Source organism: Cyrtonyx montezumae, unplaced genomic scaffold (genome assembly GCF_038088225.1).
Source record: "Cyrtonyx montezumae isolate F1298 unplaced genomic scaffold, pur_monq_1.0 scaffold_8, whole genome shotgun sequence".
Lineage (NCBI taxonomy): Eukaryota > Metazoa > Chordata > Aves > Galliformes > Odontophoridae > Cyrtonyx > Cyrtonyx montezumae.
In genome coordinates, this window is record NW_027072089.1 from 27,249,924 (window position 1) to 27,268,198 (window position 18,275).

Sequence of the window (18,275 nt, forward strand, 5' to 3'; positions counted from 1 at the left end):
CGCCGCTCCCATTGGGCGGACGGAGCGGGAGGGGCGGCCCTTCACCGCCCCGCAGGGCCGCGCCGGCGGGGTGGGAGCGGAGCTGCGTGCCGCCTGCCTTAAAGCGGCTCCCGGCTGGCAGGAGGGGGCGACGGTGTGTGGTGTGCATGTACTGCAGATGGGAGCTCAAAAGGGCAGAGTGGAGTGGGACAGTCACCTCCTCTCCCCTGCTGGCCATCCCTCTTTGATGCAGCCCTGGGTGTGGTTGGCATTGTGTCTAGGCTGCAAGCGCACCCTGCTGGCTCATGTAACGTCTCTTTTCTACCAGAACCCCCAAGTCCTCGGCAAAGCTGCTCTCAAGTTTTTCTCCTAGTCTGTATACGTAACTAGGATTGCCCTGGATCAAGTTGCTCTTGTCTTAGTTGAACTGCATAAGGTTTACAAGGACCAACCTTTCAAGTTTGTCAAGGTCCCTTAGGATGGCATGCCTTCTACCTTATCAGCTGTGCCACTCAGTTTGGTGTCCTCTGCAAGTGAACTCAAACCCATCATCTGTGTCATTGATAAAGATGTTGAAGATCACTAGTCCCATGGCAGACCCCTGGGGGACACTTCTTGCTGACTTCCACCTGGGTATAGGTGGGACAACAACCTTCTGGCTGTGGCATTCCAGCCAGTTCCTTATCCACTCAGAGCCTCTCATGCTACAAGATCACATCTGAGTAAGGCCTTTTTTTTTGGAAAACAATGCCACTAAACTTCCAGTGACTAACAAATATAACAGTGCTTTTGTGGTGCTTTTTTACCAGAGCTCCTTTGGATCAACAAGAGCATTTCAGTAATTTTCTTAGGATTAATTTTTAAGCTCCTTTACTTGTCTTGGTGGTTGGCAAACAACTAATAAAACTCTCCAGTGTAAGTAACAATAAATCTTACCAAAATTATTTCTCTTTTCTGTGCACTTTGAAATCAGGCTCTGTTTCTTCTAGATAAATTGGTTGATCCATATTTCCTTGTCCATGGAATCACTGTTACAATTACAGTGCATTTGGGAATGTAATTCAAAGCAAGACAAGTAAGTAAAACTTAAATTGGACCTGAAACTGTGATCATGCTATGTTCTCTGCATTGCCTTAGCCTAGGGCAAATAGATCTAAATGCTGCATGCCTGACACTCAGCACGTAACCATGGCAAGTGAATGTTTAAATCATCCACTGAGACAAAAATTTCGAAGATATGCAGTAACTCTAGCTACAGTTTTTCTGGGTAGTTCAGAACCATGTTGAAAATATGTTTTAAATTTCCCTTTGATCTGTAGAGCTCATGTTTGTAAAATTACAGGCCCTGTCAGAAGGAAGCTGTTTTCCACTACACTGCTGAGTCCTAACTTTTGCAAATTGTCCATTCAATCTTTGACATAAAACTCAAATGAGCCAAGCTGCCAAATGCTGGCTACTTACCTAGCCATGAGGGTAGCAAACAGAAGTTCACTTTCTTTTGTGAAATTTCTGTACTTGGACTGAAAATTCAAAAGCAGAGGCCTAGGATAATTCCATCTTTCAGCAGGCAAGTCCTTTATAATGAAGTTGTAAGTACAACTTATATCCTATGTTTGCAATTTAGCAAATGGTTTGTATGAGAAGAGCATTTGGCTTGATTTGGTTTCTTGATTCTCTTGGAAAATTGTGGTTATTTTTATTAGAAACCAGAAACAAGAGCAGAATATAACTTAATCTCACCAATTTTTAAGGGTCTGCAACATGGTGAGCTGAGCTAATTGTCAGATTTCCCATTGTAGTCAATGGGAATTTGTTTCTGTAGATTATGTAAGTCTGTGGGATAAGAGTGAGATCCATCTGGCCAAACATACTGCCTGTTTCTTGGTGAGATGAATCAGAGCTTAACCTGCAGCCAGAGAAAGAATTAGACTTAGTAACTCTGTGCTAACTACAAAGTGAACAGGTATTAGTGCCAGGTGACTAGCTCAGATGTAGACAACAACCACATCAGTGTAGTCAAATCCTACCCTAGATGTCTTCAGACAGGATCCTGTACTGGAAACAAATGTACTGCTTAGTTTTGCTCTGCCAAGGTGCCATTGACTGACTGTGTCATTTCATTACTCATCTGGGAAGTGAAGGACATGAGATGGCTTATAAGGTTAATAGGCAAGTGGCTCTTCTGCAGCAAAGCTGAATGATCCTCCTGGCTCTTGTGGCTGGTGTATGAACATCTGTTGTGCAAATATGCACATGTACAGCATATCTTAAACGATGGCCAATGCTGGGTCTTTCCCTATTATCATTGCCACCATGCCACACTGATAATTTTATCTCATTTACATATTTGAACAACAACAACAACAACAAAAAACCCCCCAAAACAAAAAAAAACCTGACCTACCACACCTGTACTATTTTGCTCTAGACTTACTACTCCAAAAGCTAGTCTATGACATTTATATACTATTTAGGATATTGTTTCCAAATCATATGCTAAATCTATTAATTACTGGTTCCACTTTGTCTTCTTGTGCCATCATTGGTTTCCAGTTTACATATTTTCCGCATTGTTTATCTCTTTGATGTAATTTTAGTCAATAAGCATATGTTCTGTTTCAGTATTTGCCTTGTTAGCCTAAACAAAGTAGAGCTCTTCTGAACTGTCTTCATAAACTGTGTTTCCCATGTCTATAGTCATCATGGTACCCTTTTTTTTCCCCACCTATTCCACGTTAGTTCATATTTCAAAGAGTCAGAGAATCATAGGGTTGGGAGGGACCTCTGGAGATCACTGAGTCCAATGTTCGTGTTAAAGCAGTTTCCATACAGAAGGTTGCACAGGAAAACATCCCAGTAGGTTTTGAATATCCAGAGAAGGACACTCTACAACTTCTCTGAGCAAACCGTTCCAGTGCCCTGTCACCCTCGGAGTAAAGAAGTTTTTCCTTATTTCACATGTGATCAGAATCTTTAACTGTCCCTTGGTGATAATCTTACAGTATCTCTTAGAGTTCTTCACCTCTGACGGGAGTATTTCTGCTAATGCATTTTAGGTTACATTTGCTATGCTATTGTAAGCTTGTAGGCACCTTGCCTATATTTAGCTCCTTTTCCGTATCAGCTGTTTTGCAGTGGCAGCAATGACAGGAATTTTTGCCTCTAGACAGTAATACGGTCTGAACACTTTCAGTTTGATTCTTCAGTATCTCTGAGAAGGAAGAAGGAAACGTGGCCCTAAGTGCAGTGGTCACATTTGCCCCATTCACACGTTATTAGAAGAATGGAAATATAAATGCTGGCATAGATACAAATACATTTGATCAGATTCTGGGAGGAATTCCAAAGAAGAGAGGCGAGAGTTGCTCTGCAGTAAGCTCAAACATCAGACAGGAGTATAGAGGTACCCTATTAGCTTCAGAGTCAGTTTCCAAAAAGACATAAGTGTCTCTCAGAAGGCTATTTTCTCAGGATAGTTTCTCAGTTTTAGTTGATATAAAAGAGGGCCCATCTGCCAGGGAGAAGTTCTGACCTTGTGACAGATTATGGAGGCCCAATTTCCCTGCCTGCTGAGGGCATAGAGGCAAGTTACAGCTTAATCTTTGGTCATATAAAGCTGTCTGTTTTCAAAAGATACAAGAGACTCGGAATTTTGCTCTGAGGTTTGAAAGGGTCTTGAATTTCAAAATCCAGATCTTTCTGCCAGAGTCCATCAAGGCCTACTGTGGAAGAACTGGAGGACCATATACACAGGTCCCAGGTATGTTGCTGTAGGTGAGGTTGTCTCTTTCCTTGTGCATAGTTCTTGTGACTGGTTACACAGCTCCAGCTCTTTCTGTGTGCAGGCCTTACTTTCCTACTTCTCATGCAGCGCCTTGTATTATAGAGATAATTGAATTATGATGATCTGGAGGATTTGGTAAAATGCAATGGGAACAGAATTCTTGCCCTTACCCATGTGGCCAACAGTTAGCCCAGCTAAAAGGGGCTCTATAAAATAGGCTGTGAAACATTTAAATTGTTTAGGCAGGCCAGTGCGACTTGTGAAATAAATATGTGTATATATATTTTAGTATAGAAGATCGTCTAAACTGAAGCACTCAAAAATCGTTAGTCACTCTAAAAAGTGATTGAAGTGTTTTGGGATCCTGACTCTGGCAATGCATTGTCCTAGATCTTTGCCAACCTGTGCAAATCCCTCATTTGGGTCAGAAGTGTCATAAAAGGTCTAAGTCTTGTAAAACGATCAGAATTCCATTAACGTCTCAAATGCTTTCCTCCACCATTTGAATCCTTGTCACGATGACTAAGATCTTCATAGAAAATCAAAACCTGTTCTCTATCTTTCATCTTAATAATGAACTTTGGATACAGAAGGATTTCCCAAAGTGGCATTTTAATTAATACACTTTGCACTAATACTAGCTACTGGGAATTCAGATATGCTTGCACAGGGGGTGTTTAAAATTTAAATATTCCTAATAAGCTTTTTCTTACAATTAACACTAATTGAGGACTACTGACAAGGATGATTACTTTCCTACTGAAATAATTCCTCAGTTGAATTACTATAAGAGTGCCTTTTGTTCTTCTTTTATGGGTTATAGACCTGATTTGTATTCAGAACTGGTGTGTCATGATTTTCCTATCAATCTTCTTAGCAGACTAGTTTTTATTTTTATTCTTTTTCAGTTCACATTATAGTTTTGTTCACTGTGACACTCCCAGATTAGATGGAACAAGACCAGAGGCCACAAAGAACATTGTTGAGAAGTGTCTGAGTGAACAGATTTTGCTCAACCTTCATCTGATCTGCGTGTCTAATGGTTCCCTTCATGGCTACATGAACTGTGCCATTGCAGGAAAGGTGTCTGCATCAAAATCAGAATGGGTAGCCAGCATCTTTCAGGAAATCAGAACTGACACTTCCATTAGAAGTTTGTATTAATTTAAATACAAGATCAAATCAGGAGTTTCATCAGCTCAGTGTTTTGGACAAAGTGACAAAATACATAGCTTCTTCTCTGTTGATTAGTCTGAGAATTTGCAAAAAGCCTGCAGGCTTCTCATCTCTTAGTGCTGATCTCTTTCTGATCTCCTATTTTGTTTTTAAGTAAATAGCCCTTCCTTGTTAAAATGCCTCATCTTTTTTTGAATCAGAAACGTGAAAAACGTAGAACTTAAAATACAGCCTTGTGTGTAGGATTGGGCTGCGCTGTCTCTGTATGTCTGTAAGTCTATAATATAAATCCCATAGAACTGATTTTATTTTTATTTATTAATGAGTTCAAATCCTTTCATGATTTTGTAGCAGCCATTTTAAAAATAGAAGGACCAAAATGAGGAACGTAGACATTCCTGTTTCTTGCTTCTCAGTCTGGCTAAAATATGAAATGTTGGATGTTCTTCCTTGTGTTTCCAAGAAATCCTGACGTTTTGCTTTTCCAGATAGGATAATATTTAGAGACTGTACCAAAATCACAGCAGTGGAATGTGCTAAACTGTTAGAACAGCAGGGAGTTTTGAATAAATAGGTTTCCCAAACTATGCTTCTTCTGGGCATGTTCTCCTATCAACCTTTACCCACGCCTGAGGGTGTCATTGCTCAGAGCAGAAAGGAGAAACCAGAGCTCCAGAAGAGAGTGAGACCAAACCCTTGGTGTTCAGAGTTGCCGTTCAGGGTGTGGAGTCAGTGTCCTCTTGCTATATGATAAAGCTTTCTTCTACTCAGGATATGCTTACGGTGCCAGTAAAGCTGGTATTGTAAGGTCCAAGCTTCAGATCTGAAGAAACACGAGGTTCTTTAAGTTCTTTGCTTTCACAGTGCTTATATTTGCTTATATTTTGTCCTGTAAAGCAGTATTAGCACTCCCTCAGCTGCAGCTTTCTATCTGAGGGAGCCTTCTTTAATTTGCAAGTGCCAGGGCTCTAAATTCAGTAATTCCAGATTTAGGCATTGACCACAACAGTCTAGTCTCTACATTTTTATGCCGAACTTTAAAATGGCATGATATACCCCCTTTTTAGTATAACCTCTTCTTCTGAAGTCTAAGTAGAGACACAGTTAAAGTTTTATAGACTACAGTAGTTCCACTTATTGCGATATATTGGCATTTGCAACCTATATAACAGTTCTCAAATGTTGGGGTGTTTGTTAGTTTTCACAGCTCTACTAGCAGCCTAGTTCTTAAGAAATCAGTAGGAAAATCAGAGCACAGTATATGTAAGCCAGACATTGACTTCTCCTAAATCTCCTGCACCATTTGTGTTGTATATCCAACACGCTGACACTCTTGAGCTTGTTTCAGGATGTGGTCTTGTTTTCTGAGGCATGGCAGAAGCCAGAACTGAGAGATTACTGGGAAGCAAAACAGTACTATAAAGCTGATTTAGCAAAGCAGTTTGATAAGAGTTTATGTGCAAAGTAGTTTATGAATTTCTGTTTTGTAAATGCTTGCTTAGAAAAGGGACTTTTCTGTGTAGGCATGCAAAAATTGCTTGCATCTATGTATTGTACAAACCAATTGACCATGCAGCTGGTAAAGTATTCTAGTCTTCTGGAATTATCCCAATGCCTTACATGGCAGTTAAAATGAAAATTGTACATATGCCTTGTGGTCTTGTGGATAGAACAAACATGGCATCGTTCTCTTAGAGAAATGTTTGGATTGAGAAGTTAAAATGGGTATTACATTCTAATTTATATTCTTTAATTGAGTGATTTTTATAGCGTCCTTTTTTTAATATTCAGAGGAAAATGTGTTAAATCATAGTAATTAATGATGTAAAGTCATTTGGAAATGAATTTTTAGAATATGATATATTGTTATATTCATTTCCTTTTTTATTTATTGCTTAAGATACTCAACTTCTTGCAGTTTTCTGTCTCAGAATGTGATCTCATGATTCTTCTATTCTTAGACAAAAGGCTAGACAGATTATGCAGTGCCAAACCCTTTAAATCTTGTGCTAAGTGACTAAATTTACATATTTTTAATTCCAATTGGTAGTATGTATTCACGGACTTGGTTATAAAAATTCTTCTTAAGTCAAAATATTTCTACAGTGCACTTTGGCAAAGAAAGAAAAACTTAAAAGCAATAGTACCTTTAGCTTCATCTAATACAAGTGTCATTTCACTGGATTTGCTCTTTTTACATGAAACAGAAGAAGCCTAACCTATGAATTCTCCAGACCCCCTCCAGTTGGAGCTGACCTCCTGCTGATTGTCTCTTGTAACATTTTTCCTTTAAAGACCACAACTTCACTCCGTATGTGTCTTTGCCTTTTCTCCCTTTACTTGCTCTTATGAGAAGCATTAGGTATATCCCCATGGTGAGAAATCCTTCCATCTCATAATGACCTGAGGTTTTTTGTTTTGTTTTGCTTTCTTTTCTTTTGTTTTGTCTTTCCCAAGTGCCAGATGCTTACATGCCCTGTGTTGTATCAACAATTACTACTTACGGTGCAGGGTGAAAATTGGCTCTTCGACCTTTCTGAGAGCCAATACAACAAAGTATTGCAATAACAGCCTTTTAGGTATAGACCAATGTACTGAAATCTACGAAAAAAATGAAAGCTGTTATGAGAAATGCAGTGACATTTGGTGAGCTGAGTGACTTTATCTGTACACATCAGCTTTGCAATGTAGCTAGACCCTTGCATAAAAAAAATGATTTCACTGTGTGCTTTAATCCTGATACTTGTAGATTCATATGGCTACTTCACACATTTGGCACAGAATATTGCAAAATATTATTCATGGAAATGGATAGTTGCTTGTAAGTAACTTTAATAATTACTCTAGGTTCTAATATAAAAGAAAAGCATACAGTATTAAATTTAAATTTACAGTACAGCATGGAGCATTCTTTTCTACATCTTTATAAGAAGTTACTAAGAAACAGCAAGAAACACTGAAATATTCATCTACATTTTCAGTTTGAGCAATAGGCCCACAATATTGATGGCATCATACTGGAGGAATTCAACAACCTATCTGTTGCATACTTCATTTTTAATCATAGAAATCGATAACTGAGGGGAATCATGCCAGTGCAAAATAATTTTCCAAGTATATTCATAGTGACTTTTTGCCATTTGATTGAATTGTAGAATTTGGGAATGCAAAAATCTTAGATTATTTTACTCATTGAGGAGTATTTGATAAGACATAACTGAATGTCTCAGTCTGTCCAGATAACTATGACATTTCTGACTGACTTAAAAGATATACAAATAATGGACTTGAAAGTGAAATCAACCAAGGATTTCTGTTTTTATCCTATACTGTAAGACACTGAACTCAGAGCTTGAATTAAGCCGATCTTTGCTCTGAAGTATTCAGCCTAAGAAAATTATTTGGATATGGAAGCTATTATGTAGAACAACAATAGACTGCAGCTCTGGAGATTTTTGGATCTCAAACTGTTACTGAAGCTGGCAGTGTAAGACTTGGAAAGGGAAAGTAAAATCACACAAAATGCCATTTGTGGAATTATGAGTTGTGAGATTGTGTTCCGTGACACCCGCTCTCTGTTCCGGCATCACAATCATTTTCCTATTAGCATAGGAAAAGCCAAATACTTGTAAAGTCAACTGAGTTTGACATTCATTTAATATTAGGTACTGAAGAAGATTTTGAGAAAATAAGCTTACACATGGCTTACACATAAGCTTACACTTTCAGTGATTGAAGTATGGTTTGTTTTGTTGTTTGGTTTTTGTTTTTATTCTTACACCACTTTCATGTTATTTTTGAGGATTTTGTTGATTTTAAACAAGATTCACAAACATTTTTCCATAACTTCATCTTTGGATGTTGGATTTGAACTACCACTTCAGCGTTTCTCAATCCCATGTTTCCATGTACATCCTCCATAAAAAATCTTAAAAGCCATTTCTATCTGCTGTGTTTAATCATCCATTATCTTAATCAGTCATCACTTGTGTATTTTATCCTATACTTGAGTCTGTGGCATTCACTTAATATGCTTGCTGTATAAACATCTGGTTACTGCTAACGAAATGTTTTTTTTTCTGTAAACATAAGCAAAAATTTGGACTGAAAGCTGCCATTGACTTAGAGGCAATTGGCTCTTTGTTGTTGTTGCCATCTGATGTACAATTACTGTGTATTAGTTTTGTATATAAAGGATTTCTTAGTTCTGTATACGGGCTGAGGTCCCTGTCTCATACCTATATGGATGCTATAATGATAGTTGGATATATATGGGGATATGGATCCTGGATATGGTTCAGCAGGCAGTATTCTACTTTGTGCAGGAATTTGCAGGATCTCTGTGTTGTTCTTATTTGCAGTATGGATCCAAGCACTTGCATATAGCTATTGAAATGATATATGCACACACTAAAACTTTTGTATGTATGAACCATCTCAGTGTTCCCATTCAGCCTGCTGCAGTGTGGTTTCCTTTAGAAGGAAACTGCATCTAATGATCTGAAAAATATCTGTTTTGGATAGTAAGAAAATTAGATGTACTGAAGACAGCACTTGACCTCAGCAAATATGGATAAGAAGTTAAAAAAATCACCATGTCTCAGGTAGAGGAATTAGGATACCTTCCACTATATTCCTCCCACTAAAAAAAAATGGTGAAGGTGAAATAGAGAGGTGGCATCACCCAGTTTCATGGGTTTGTTAGTCACCAGGGTGAGTATGTCCTAGGGATAAAACCTGGAGGCACGTAGATGTCTGTTACCCTTACATTAATTTAATTACTTACCATATATTAAACAAATGCAAACTGTTTTTTTTTCTTTATGAATATGACACAATGTTTCTATTTAGATGACTGTTTTATGAGAAAGTCTAACAGACTCAGGTTACCATGAAAAAAGGAACATATTATTGTATTATTATACCTAAGTATATTAAATGATAATTATTATTGTTGATTATTAGTTGTAACAATAATTATGAATGCCATTAAATATACTGAAGTATAGTAATATGACTGGTTGTAACAAGAATCATAGCATCATAGAACAGCTTGGGTTTGAAAGGACCTTAAGGATCACCTAGTTCCAACCCTCTGCCACAGGCAAGGCTGCCACCCACCAGCTCAGGCTGCCCAGGGCCTTATCCAGCCTGGCCTTGGACAACTCCAGGGATGGGGCACCCACAGCATCTCTGGGCAGCCTGTACCAGTAACTCACTGCTCTCTGAATAAAAAATTTCCTCCTAAATCTAACCTAATTTCCCCTCTTTTAGTTTAAAGCCATTCCCCTTTTCACATCACTATCAGACCATGTAAAAAGTCGATCTTCCTTCTACTTAAAAGCTCCCTTCTAGTACTGAAAGGAAACAGTAATTATCATTTCATATACTGAAGTATATAATAATAATAATTGCATTCCCTCTTCTTGATTCTTCAAATAACTTCTCAAAGCTTAATGCCAAATAAATATGGAAGGAATAAAATAGTCAAGGTTTTGTCTGAAGTTTTCTGTTTCATGTGTTTTTGTTTCCAGTTTATTGCTTGGTCTTCTAAACTCTAAGAACAATGTGCTATTCTGAGATGGGTAGATGAGTGTCATCTATTCTAGATGAGTGTCATCTATTCTAGATGACACTGGGGTTGGTTGGATAGTTATATGTTATCATTTTTTGTTATTGTGATTGTTGGAGGGAAAATTGTATTTATGCTTCTGATCAGTAGTGGTTTATGATCATTCCTTTGGGAGCTGAAGAGTTCATAAATATTTGGCTCTGTTTACAGAGAGGACACAGCTATGGCAACACTCTGTCCCCCGATCATGCCCAGAGTAACTATGGGCTTTGAGCACAAAAGTAGTGTCAGTAGAAGATCTACATGAGCTCACAGAGAACAGCACAAGGGGTGCTTCAGGCCTACTTGTCCCGGATGTGCACCTCTCCCCTTGGTTTGGAGTTGCCTTTCTCTTCTTTGGCTTAACTGCTCTTATTAAGCATGTAAATCCCTTTGAATATTTTCCTTTGAAGGTGAGTTCATCCACCCAGCTCTTTTTACTTTTTCCTTCAAGAAAACAACCACTGTGGTTTTGGACCCATTGTCAGGTAATCCAGTGGTTAGGGCACTCACCTGGGAGAAGGCAAGGCCTGTCAGTTCTTAGGTTTGTAGTGAGGAAATCTTTAAAAGGAGAGCTTAGTAGTACCAGAATATATTCTTGCCTGGAAAACAGATGATAGAGATTCAAAGCCTCTGCAAAGTAAAGGATTTATTCTGATCTTTGATGTCACCTTTAGGGTCAGTGCTTTAATCTTCAGACTATTGGGGAAAGAAACTGGAAAAGGCATTATTGCTACAACTTTTGATAAAATGATTTCCTAGGAAGACCAGTGTTACTGATGGTTAGACTAACACATGCTCTACTGTCATGATTATCTGGTCCCTATTTCTTCAAAGAGTAAAATGCTGCGAGGCCTCCGGAGGGTTCAGCAGGAAAGGCGAAGAGATCTTACCTTCAGCCTCAAAGGGACTCAGTGCCTTTGTTCTGAAGCCTTATTTAAGATTCTGAGTTTTGACTATTGGCTTTGATTGAGGGTTTTTTTGTTTGTTTTCTTTTCTTTTTGATGGATGGTTGTTTAAAGGAAAAGGAACCCAACTTCCTGGTTTTAGGAAGTAAGTTCGTGTCTCACTAGGTTCATACTCAGAGCCACTAAATGAGCTTTGTTAAAAATAATGTCTGGGAAGAACTCTTCCTCCAACGTTTATTTCAGGTTTTTATTAGGGATGAGGGAGGATATCAGCTCATAGCTGAAAGACAAAGACTGAAATGAAGGGTTAACTTTTTTTTTTTTTCCCATGTGTAGGCTTCTAAACATATGCTACACCTTCACTTCATGTAGAGTGCATTTGTACTTCCTAGTGGTGCAGCCTGATAGACTGGTTCATAAAAATCACAGATTTCAAAGCCTAAGCTGTCAAACTACAACACAAAAGCTTTTAAGACAAAATTACTTACTATCCTGTAATTTATCTGCAATATCTTTGTCGCAGTGTACATGCTAGCTTGCCATTACATCTCCATAATAGACATGTGATACACCTTTGAATTAAGCGGTTTATCTATCTGAATGAAGACAGAAATAACCTCAGCCTGACTGTACTACTTAAGTGTTAATGTGTTTTGCTTTTCCTATTGCTGAAATTGAAAAAAAAAAAGAATGACTGAATTGCCATGTGATTGTAGTTGGTGTAAGAAAAAGCCTTTACTTTCTTAAATAAAATAGGAAAACACAACATTGTATCACAAATTGCTAAACTGCTCTGGAAACATCAACAGGAGCATCACAACCCACCAGATAACATATACCATATAAGTAAGGGTTTCAAGGGTTCTTGTAACTAATCATGCAGATTAGAGCAAACTAAAGAATGAATCCTAGCTTGTGGTAAAATCATTCTTTTTAGAAGTCCCCATTCAGTTTTTTTATGAATACAGAAATGGTTGTGGCCTACTTATCCGCCATTTCAAAAGCAAATTCATGTGGTGAGTATAGAACAAAGTAAGCTAAAAATAGAGTGCAGTGTCTGTGGTGGGGCTGGTAGTCAACTCAGTAGTGCATCATTTGGTAAAAGAGAAAAGAATAGCAGAAAAAATAGCAGAAAATCAATCCTGTTGAGAATAAATATTTAATAATCTTGGGGGGATCGAACTGGGGAAAGATATATAAATGGTGCAATGACAAAAACAGAAGTAACAGCAGAAGTTACTGAAAATGCAAACCAATAGGGCACAACAACCTAATTTGATGTCACATGTTTGTTACAGGGTTTTAAATGAACCACAGCAAGAACAGAGAAAGACATCATTCTGAAGGTTCTGGGAACAGCAGAGAGAAATGGCAATATATGGTAGGTAACCAGAGAAAGAAAGAGAATTAGCTTACTAATATGTATAAAATGTGCTTTGGTAAAAACATACTAGATAATGTGTAGCTATATTGAATGTTAAATAGCATATTCAGTCCCAGATATCACCACTGATCTAATTAGTTATGATAGCTTTTGTGCTATATTAACTTTGCAGCTCTATTCAGTTCTAAAAATAGAAAAGAGCATGGTAGTAAATGGAAAGGAAATATGCTTCAAGATGACATACATCTTCCTCCTCCTTCTGCCATGGAAAAGCAGAGAAATTTAACGTGAAATACGTGACTGTTGTCATGACCCTTTCAGTTTTTGAATTCCTACTCGTTGCCACTGAAGGTTTATAAACAGAGCCTTGTAGCTGCCTGTAGCTGCCCATTACTGCTGGAGGCATGTAGCTGGCAGCTCAGCCCCTAGCAGCTATGTGCAGGGGTGCTGCCATGAGCAGGCTCCAGATGCTTCTTACCAGGGATACCAGTGTGCTTTATTTATCCCCTTGCATGACAACTCAGATGAGTGCTCTTTTTGGGTACTGCTTGATTATAATTTCCAAGACTTTTTTTTTTCTTTTTTCCAGTCTAGTACATCATTATGTGTTAAGTAGTGTTTCCTGTGTGCTTATTGACTGCAACTGCATTGTAAATCATTTTGTGTCCAATTCTGCAAAGCCCTTAAAAAATAAAGTGTTATTTTTGCAGAATGTGCTGAACATAGATGGATGTGGCTCTGGGCAGCCTGGTCTAGTGGTTGGAAACTCACCCCACAGGAGGGAGGTTGAAACTAGATGATCTTTAAGGTCCTTTTCAACCCAGGTCTATGATTCTATCATTCTATAGGTTACCTATTATTTTTGTATCAGTAGCGTGGTGTACAACTCGAAGTGGTTACTTGCTTCTTTCCTAGCCTGCAGTTAGCTGTTCACTTCTTCTCATCCACTGTATGGGAACTGTTGAATCACAGCCTGAAGCACTGATTGATCACCTGCAGTGATCCCAGTGATCACTGATGCTCACTCCCTCAGCGAGCACTGAGTCAGCCACAGGAGCACAGGGGAAGGCAATTCACCTGTGTGACCAGAAGGGGTGGAGTCTGGCTCCACCTCTCCCAGATCCCATTTAAGGGCTGACCACCACTGGGCAAGGATCTCTTGTTGGAGATCCCTCCCTTGTGGAGTTTTGGGCAAGCCTTGACCATCTGTAATAGGTGAGCCTTTCTTTATTTACTGGTTGTCTGTATACCACCCAGATAAGCCACACAAAACATAACATCCACCTCACTATTTTCTGTGGATGCTGTTCTTTTGGGTTATTCACTCTACATCTGCTCATGCTCGGTATTTCTGTCAAAAGTGTTTTAGCAGACAGGAATATCTACTGCATAGTCTTCATTACCTTAAAGAAGTAAAAAAATTAAAAAAAATGAAGGAAGAATAACAATCTGGGAGACAGAAATTGTAACTTTTAAGTATTTTTTGAATTCACAAGCCATGGATAGCAATCACTATTAGAGAAATGGAATAATGCTTTAAAGCAGCAGGGATGGATGGACAAGATCTTGTGAGCTCTAGTGAGTGGGAAGTTGTTTTGCTTTGACTTTTATAGGCCAGTTACTAGTACAAAAGGCACCAATGAAAGGCATGTCTGCCTATATTTTCCAGTCCTTGAATATTCTCATATATAAATCAGGAATTTATATAGCTGTAATCTGGGAGATCTATCATTTTCACCTTCTAGAAAAGCCAAGAAGCTTTTGAGGAAGAATGTGTTCCCAAAAAGAAGGATTGGATCCACAACTGATAAGGCGATATGTGGTTACACACAATTATGTATGCCAGTAATGCCATGTGGCAGAATTGTGTTTGAAACAGCTAAACAGCACTTGCTATTCTTTGAGCAATGGAAGCATAATGCTTTGCGATGGTTGGGACTCTCATTTTATGAGAACATACAGTTGCTGTCATTAACTGCCACATTGCAACGTTCTGGGGTTCCTGAGTCTGGGAGAGCATGGGTAGGTTACTGTATAGGAATCATAATTTCTCTCTGTGGTTTTGTGTCATGCAGATCTGTTTTGTAAACTAAGATTTATTGGCCTAAGAACTCGATTTTGAAGATGGAACATATGTGCAATGAGAAAGTTGTGGAAATGGATTTTTAGATGCTAACATTACCTACCGTGGGGTCCACTGCAGCACTAGTTCATTTTTCAGACCTCAGGAGAAAATTTAGTAGCTAGGTTTATTCACCAGATTTGCAGCAACACTGATTATACATTGTCATCAGCAGATGTAATGTGATTGAGATGCATGGACAATTCTGTCATAACCAAATTTTAGTTTGCCAAGTGCTTCCTTTAGGAGGACAAGGATTTTAGATTGTGGACTTTCCCAAAGCTTCCAACTGCTTTCCTTCTCCATTGTTGCTGTGAGGACTTCTTTCAATTTCAAGCCTATCATCTGGTGCACTCAGATTCATGCCTTTTGATGTTAAAGGTCACCAGGAGGGTACAGAATTTTGACGGTGCTGTCAGATTGCTGAGTTCAGGATGGGACTGTCTGCTGTCCTTCTAGCAATCAGATGTTGTATAAAGACAGAATGCTGCACTTCTGGTTTCTGCTCATCAGCTGGAATCAGCTGCAGGACCTGCAGCACAACCCCAGGTTTATTTCGAGCACTTATGGGAGTTTTCTTTGTGGGGTAGGGATGCAGATCCTGGACAAGCTCTAAAAAACAATAGGTGTTTTAAGAGATTAAGGATGAAAGCCGAGCCTATAAATCAGTCATGTAGAAGATGCACTTCCATTACTTTGCTCTCATAATTAAAAAATATCAAGTTCTCAACACATTAATCTTCCCAGATCCAGCACAGCTGTTTGGATCTGTTCCTGTAGGTTTAAGTTCTGATCCTGCTGTTTAAAATACTACCCAGTGCCACCAGGAGGTGTCCGTGTGCTATTTACTGGTTACTTTCTGGGGCACTTTAATTATTCTGCCGGAAAGGAAGCTCTGTAACAACAGAGCAGTGGTGGAAGTTTATGTAGAATCTTTATTATTATGTAGTGTTGGTGTTTCTGCTACCAAACAAATGAGGATGTCGTAGTTGCGTTTGGAGGGACTGCCAGTTGTTTCCCTGGTTGAGAATAATTATAGATGGAAAAATATCTAGTAAGTCATCCATCTTTTCTCCCTTACAGCATGCAGTGTTCTCTGAAATATACTGTATAACGCATTGAGGATATCATTCTGTTGCTAGGGAAATGATGACTATAATGAGATGTTACACAGTCTGCATTTTGACTGCATTGCAGGATCAAAGATGAGGCTGTAGAAATGAAGATATTTCCAGGAAACATGTGAGTTGTCTTATCTGCATTCATATGTAACTTGCAAATTAAAACTAAGAAGATGAATGTATACTGTGAAAAGCTAAATATCACAATATTATCTTGCACACCCCCACTTGGTCTGTGATATTAAATTGAAGCATTTCCTGTGTATTTTCAGTGTAAATACAAGCATAATATATGGAGAGATCCATAATGACTGATGGAACGTTACAAATAACTGTGAGACTTTCTATACAGTACTCTTACTTAAAGCAATGCTGACATTTATTACCATTTGGACAGTCTCATGCCTACATCAGAGTGAATAATGAACAGAGTTGGAAATTCCAGGAAGTTTGAGTAGTTCCAAGCCCTAGATAAAGAGAACTATTAATGCAGCAGGGAGGTATCATTGCTGTACGAGTCACAACAACCCCATGCAGCCCTGCAGGCTTGGGGCAGAGTGCCTGGAAAGCTGAGCAGCAGAAAAGGATCTGTGAGTGTTGACAGCACACTGAATATTAGCCCAGCAGTGTGCCCAGGTGGCCGAGAAGGCCAACAGCATCCTGGCTTGTATCAGAAATAGCCCTGCCAGCAGGAGCAGGGGGGTGATTGTCCTGCAGTAATCAGCTCTGGTGAGGCTGCACCTCAAGTACCATGTTCAGTTTTGGGCCCCTCGCTACAAGAAAGACATTGAGGCTCTGGAATGTGTCCAGAGAAAGAGGGGTGTGGAGCACAAGTCTTACGGGGAGTGGCTGAGAGAGCTGGGATTGTTCAGCCTGGAGAAGGGGAGACTCAGGGGAGATCTTATCACACTCTGCAACATCCTGAATAGAGGCTGTGGCAAAGTCGGGTTTGGTCTCTTTTATAAAGGAAAAGTGATAGGATGAAAGATAATGGCCTTACGTTGCACCAGGGGAGGTTCAGGTTGGTTATTAGGAAGAACTCGTTCTCGGAATGAGTGGTAATGCACTGGAACAGGCTGTCCAGGGAAGTGTTCAAGAAATGTGTGGATAGGGAGATGGTTTAGTAGTTGATGTTGGTGATAGGTGGACAGTTGGACTAGATGATCTAGAGGTATTTTCCAATCTCAGTGATTCTATGATTCTAAGCTGCTAGCTTTCACGCTCTGTGCTCTAACATCAGTAGACAGCGAAATCACTACACTGCAGTGACTAAACTGACAATAATGTAGACAGCAGAAATCATTTTACAGGCAAGTGAGTAGTAGACTTTGTGAGATTCCAATGAGAGTGACACAGCCAGTCCCACAATACGAGATATGGTTAATTGTAGAATCTTTAGAGTTGGAAGGGACGCTTAATGGTCATCTACTGCAACTCCTCTGCAATGAACAGGGACATTCACAGCTAGACCAGGTGCTCAGAGCCTGCTTCAGCCTGACCTTAAATGTCTGCAGGGATGGAGCACCCACCACCTCTCTGGACAACCTGTTCCAGTGCCACTGTAAGATACCTTTTCCTTATATCCAATCTAAATCTCTCCTCTTTTTGTTTGAAACTATTTCCCCTTGTCCTGTCACCACAGACCCTGCTAAAGAGTCTGTCCCCTTTTTTCCTGTAGCTCCCCTGTAGATATTGAAAGGCTGCCCTCAGGTCAGCTTGGAGCCTTCTCTTCTCCAGAAGATTGGCTAGATTCTTGTTGTTTGATGTCCCAAGTGAAAGCAGAACTTTGCTACAACAAATGAATGGTTCTGCTGATGCAAAGAAATTCAGTATCATAGTGTGTGCACAATTACATCTGTGTTGTTTTTAATAAAAGAGTGACTTTCAATGGATCCATATCAGTAACGAAACAGACCTGTCAGTATGCTACACAGCAAAAATCTGCAGTCCCCTTTGCTGCCTTGGAAGCATCTATTTATCTGCTTATACTTAAAAATTCTCTGGATGTTTTTATAATGTCCATGTTTGATGAACAGAATGAGACTTAATTTACATGCTAATGCAACCTCACAGACATAGAACAGATCAGCTTACCTGCAGACATGCATTATTCAAGGTACACTAGTGCTGATGGAATGGCAAGTAGCTTTAATCTTAACGGTGGTTTGTAGAGCTGCTCAAGATCTGACC